Source organism: Galeopterus variegatus, unplaced genomic scaffold (assembly GCF_000696425.1).
Source record: "Galeopterus variegatus unplaced genomic scaffold, G_variegatus-3.0.2 Scaffold10828, whole genome shotgun sequence".
In the NCBI taxonomy this organism is placed as follows: Eukaryota; Metazoa; Chordata; class Mammalia; order Dermoptera; family Cynocephalidae; genus Galeopterus; species Galeopterus variegatus.
This window is the reverse complement of record NW_007736939.1, coordinates 1-5,901: the sequence shown is the minus strand read 5'-3', so window position 1 is coordinate 5,901 and position 5,901 is coordinate 1. Positions and strand designations below refer to the sequence as shown.

Here is a 5,901-nt window from a genome sequence, read left to right as displayed (position 1 = left end):
TTTTAGAATAAACCAAATGCATAAGTACCATATGAGTCAGGATGCTTTCAGCTGCAAGTAACATAGTAGCTGAATAAAAATGGCTAAAGCAGTAAAAAATTTAACTCATTGCATTTCTGTTACTTATAACAAAGTACACAGAACTGGGTATTTAGTACCTACAAGACTGAAATTTCCCCAAATCAAACACAAGCCCTCTTCATAAGACTGGCTGAACTACAACAGCAGTTGAACTGCCAGCCTTACAGATTATCTACTGTGGAAGTGAGGTCATTAGTTGGGAAAGAATGAGATCCTTCAAGTTGGAATGGGAACTTATGGAAAGACCCTGATGAAGCTGGGGACATGGAACTCCTAAACCGAGTCCTGCTTGCCAGAAATGAACTGTCTACCCGCATCCCCAGAGACAGTGGCTTTTCCACCTCTGCCTGAGAGGATTAACTCTGCACTGCCTAAGGAAACAGTAACGGCTTCCCCACAATGCTGATTCTCCTCAGGACACACCCCCACTACCGATCTTTGATTATAGACCTATAACTAGACTCAAGGCCTGGCATGCTCCTTAAGGTGAGGTACAAACTGTAACCCTTAAGGAGGTGCATTACATTGCAAAGTAAGTAAATGAGTTTTCTACTTCATACAAGCAGAAACCAGGAAAATATGTATGGGAATGAATATTAAGGGTGTGGGACAATGGTGGAAGGAACACAAAATTGGATAAAACCAAATTTATTGATATGGGCCCACTAAGCAGAGATTCTGCATTTAATGTTGCAACTTGAGAAGTTAAGAAAGGTGCTAACTGTTTGGTTGGTTGGCTGAAATATGTATCTAAAGATGGCCCACTGGGAGTGAGTTAGAGATGCCTGATCTCCCTTGATTAACAGTAGAGAAATGGATTGAAAGGCTTGAGGAGATTGGAATGCTAGAGTGGATTTTTCACATAAATCCTACTCACCCATGATGGAAGGCTCCAGAAGACATACCCTTTACCAATACCTTGACAAATAGATTTCTGAAGGGAGCCCCAGCATCCCTCAAGAGCCCTGTGACTATTCTTCTCTATAGACCATACCTTATACTGGGAAGCACAGTCAGGCATTTGGAACACTTAAAAGCAATGGGACTCATTGGATCCTAGGGTGGCAGGGGCCAAGTGAAGGCACTCAACTGACAAAGGCAAGGTAAGCATAGTCACCATAATGGACAGCAGAGGCAAAGCAACAATCAGAACAGTCTGATTCATGTAGATGTATGGCATTGGTTAGTTAACCATGATGTTCCTATAAGTAAAATAAGTAGAAAGCCTACTAAATTCTTACTTGATCTGTATAAGTAGAAAACTTCTAGGTCAGATGAACAAAAGTCTAACTTGAATCACAAAAACAAAGAGTCACAGCCCCTCAATCAATTCCCAGACTTGAGTTAGTTTACAGATCCGAACTCCCTTGAATGAAAGGGTGGCCAGGTCCCCTTGGGGAAGGACATTGGTACAGTGCCCAAAATTTATGCTATTAATCTTTCCCCCATCCTTCCCCAAGGGGACCCGTGGCCTGTTACCAGAGTAACTGTGCACTGGAGAAAGGAGAATAATCAGAGCTTTCAGAGACTAGTTGACACTGAATCTGAACTGACACTGAATCCAGGAGACCCAAAACACCACAGTGGCCCTCCACTTAGAATATGCGTTTATGGGAGTCAGGTGATTAATAGAGTTTTAGCCCAAGTTTGACTCACTGTGGGTCAAGTGGGTCCCCAAGCCCATCCTGTGGTTATTTCCCCAGTTTCAGAATGCATAATTGGAGTAGATGTAATTAGCAGCTGGCAGAATCTTCACATTAGTTCCTTGATCTGTGGAGTGAGGACTATTATGATGGGAAAGCCTAAATGGAAGCCATTGGAGTTGCTTCCACCTAGGAAAATAGTAAATCAAAATCAATACTGCATCCCTGGAGGGATTGCAGAGATTAGCACTAAAAAAACTTGAAAGAGACAAGGGTGGTGATTCTCACCACATCACGTTCAACTATCCTATTTGTCCTATGAACAAGACAGATGGATCCTGGAGAATGACAGTGGATTATCATAAGCTTAACCAAGTGGTGACTCCAGTTGCATCTATTGTACCAGATGTGGTTTCATTGCTTAAATAAATTAACACAATTCTGGGTACCTGGTATGCAGTCATTGATCTGTCAAAGGCCTTTACTCCATTCCTGTCCATAAGACCTACTAGAAGCAGTTTGCTGTTAGCTGGCAAGGTCAGCAATACACCTTCACTGTATGAATTAGTCAATTTCTGTTGTTTATAACAAAATTCATGGAACTGGGTATTTTATAAAGAAAATGAAATTTATTGTTTACAGTTTCTGAGGCTGGGAAGTCTAAAGTCCAGGGAACACATCTGGAGAGAACCTTGGTGATGGTGACAGTGGTGGCAGAGTATCACCTTGTAAAAATGGTGGAGCAGAGAGAGAGCTCCTCCTGCACTCCCTTTTGAAGCTCTCAGACCATGCCCATTACCACCATTTTTAATCCATTCACTAAACATGGTACTCAGAATCTAATCACCTCTTCGAGGCCCCACCTTTCAATTACCATAATAGGATTTTCCACCCCTTAAAAGTAACACTGGGGATCAAATTTGGGGGGGACATTCAACCCAAAGCACTGTACTGCCTCTGGAGTATATCAAGCCTCTATCCCATGTCACAATTTAGTTCCCAGGGATCTTAGTTGCCTTCCCCTTTCACAAGACATTACACTGGTCCATCACATTGATGACATTATTCTGATTGGACCTAGTGAGCATTAAGTAGCAACTACTCTAGACTTCTTGCATGTCAGAGGATGGGAAATAAATCTGACTAAAATTCAGAGGACTTCTGCCTCAGTTAAACTTCTAGGGGTTCAGTGGTATGGGGTATGTTGAGCTATATATGCCCATGGTACCGACTTCTGCTACACAGCTTTCTCTCCCCCAGGCTGCACCTATGGCTTCATGAGGAGTTCTCTATAATCAGTTGACAGAGGGAGAGAAGACATGGGCCTGGTTTACTGATGGTTCTGCATGATATGCAGGCACCACACGAAAGTGGATGTTTGCAGCCCTACAGCCCCTTTCTGGGACAGCCCTGAGGGACAGTAGTGAGGGAAAATACTCCTAATGGGAAGAACAAAGTTCCCAATGACAGAACGTGGAGGGAAAAATGGCTGGATGTGAAATTATATACCAATTCATCGGCTATAGCCAATGGTTTGGCCAGATGGGCAGGGACTTGGAAGGAACATAATTGGAAAATTGGTGAGAAGGAAATTTGGAGAAAAGGTTTGTGGATAGACCTCTCTGAGTGGGCAAAGAATGTGAAGATATTTGTTTTCAACTTAAATGCCCATCAAAGTGTGACCTCAGCAAAGAAGGACTTTCATAAACAGATGGATAGGATAACCTGTTCTGTGGATACTAGTCAGCCTCTTTCTCCAGCCACTCCTGTCATTGACCAGTGGGTTCATGAACAAAGTGGCCATGGTGTCAGGGATGGAGATTATGTATGGGCTCAGCAATGTGGACTTCCACTGACCAAAGCCAACCTGGCTATGGCAACTGCTGAGTGCTCAACCTGCCAGCAGCAGAGACCAACACTGAGCCCCCAGTATGGCACTATTCCCCAGGGTGATCTGCCAGATACTTGGTGTCAGGTTGACTACATTGGACCACTTAACTCATGGAAGGGGTAGTATTTTGTCCCTACTAGAATAGACACTCTGTATATGGATTTACCCTCCTGGCATGAAATGCTTCTGCCAAACTACCATCCATGAAATGTCTTATTCACCATCATGGTATTCCACACAGCATTGCTTCTAGCAAAGGAACTCACTTCATAGCCAAAGAATGACAATAGGCTCATGCTCATGGAATTCATTGGTCTTACTATGTTTCCCATCATCCTGAAGCAACTGGTCTGAAAGATTGCTGGAATGGCCTTTTGAGATCAGACGAGATTGGGCGCATTCAGGGAGCTATCATGGTAGACTGGAATGGCCTTTTGAAGTCACAGTTGCAGCACCAGCTAGATGACAAACCATGCAGAGCTAGGGCAAGGTTCTCCAGAAAGCTTTATATGCGCTATCCCATATACAGAACTGTTTCTCCCATAGTCAGGATTCATGGATCCAGATATCAAGGGATCAAAATGGAAGTGCCACTATTCACCATTGCCCCAAGTGACCCACTAGCAGATTTTTTCCTTCCTCTCCACACAACTTTATGCTATGCTGGTCTAGAGGTCTTGGTTCCAGAGAGAGGAATGCTTCCATCAGGATACATGAAAATGATCCCATTGAACTGGAAGTTAAGGCTGCCACCTGGCTACTTTGGGCTCCTCATGCCTCTAAATCAACAAGCTAAGAAAGGAGTTACTGTGTTGTCTGGGGAGATTGACTCAGACTACCAAGGGGAAGTTAGACTATTACTTCACAATGAAGGTAAGGAAGATTATGTCTGGAATACAGGAGATCCCTTAGGGTATCTCTTAGTACTATAGTACCCTATGAATAAGGACAATGGAAAATTAAAACAACCAAATCCAGGCAAGACTACAAATGCCCCAGACACTTCAGGGATAAAGGTTTTGGTCACTTTACCCAATAAGGAACCATGACCAGCTGAGGTCCTCACTGAAGGCAAAGTTAATACAGAATGGGCAGTAGAAGAAGGCAGTTGTAAATACCAGCTTTGATCATGCGACCAGTTACTGAAATGAGGATTGTAATTACCCTCCCTATTCTGTTTAGAATATGTCTCTCTCTATATATATATATGCACATGCACACACATATATATATACTGTACATATATTAAGCAATTATATTTGTCTTTGTTCCTCTTACTCTTTATCATGTACCATGAGACTTACTGATCTTATATCAGCACTTAAATATTGTTAACTTTACATCTTAGTATTTGCATTTAATTTATGGGATATCAGGAGAAGAGTAAATATCATCTAAGGACTTTACCTCCTCTTCTGGGAAAGGGATTAAAGTGGTTTGGGCTGTATGAAGGATAGTTGCATCATGTGAAGCAAAACTGTTACATTAGTGTCTCATTTGAAGATTAAGTATGATTTAAGGAGGTAGTATGGACACCGCATTGACAAGAGGTGAACTTGTGAAGGTTAATTCTTGGTGTCAACTTGATTAAATTAAGGAATACTGACAAACCTGGTAAAGCTATCTTCTGAGAAACCTGGTAAAGCTATCTTTTTAGGTGTGTCCATGAGGGTGTTTCCAGAAGAGATTAGCTGGGAATCTATCTGCTGGGGGCTGCAAGAGAACTAAAAATAGTGAAAAAAGGTGAATCACTCTCTCTATATACTGGAGCTGGGATACACTCTTCACCCATGTTCATGGACATCGCAGCTCAAGAGTCTTCAGCATTTGGGTTCCAGGACTTACACCAAGGACACCATCAGCTTCCCTCTTTTTGAGGCCTTCAGACTTGAACTGAGCCACGCTACTAGCACCCAATTTGTGTATAACCTGTCGTGGGACTTCTCTTCAAAATCACATGAGCTAAATTCCCTAATTAATCCTCTTTCATATATTTATAACATATCCTATTGATTCTGTCTCTCTGGAGAACCCTGACTGATACAGTCATCATCAAACTGCAGTAGGGACAAGCCCAAGGTTTAGGATCATTTTTAAGACTTATTCTGTGAATTGGATGATATTTAGACTCTATTCTTTTTATGTATAATTCAGTATAAAGTTTCCAAGATTCCTGGAGGGCATTTCTTTCCATATGATCCTCTACCTTTGGATTCACAATAAAAATAAACAAACCATGTCAAAAACTTATCTGTCCTAAATGGTGAACATTTTTTTTCTCTAGTC

The 5,901-nt window shown here is 42.0% G+C and overlaps 1 pseudogene; it reads left to right on the top strand.

Moving 5' to 3' along the window:
- The first annotated feature begins 1,459 nt into the window (after positions 1 to 1,459).
- LOC103610258 lies at positions 1,460 to 4,742 on the top strand (annotated as a pseudogene).
- Positions 4,743 to 5,901: the final 1,159 nt, after the last annotated feature.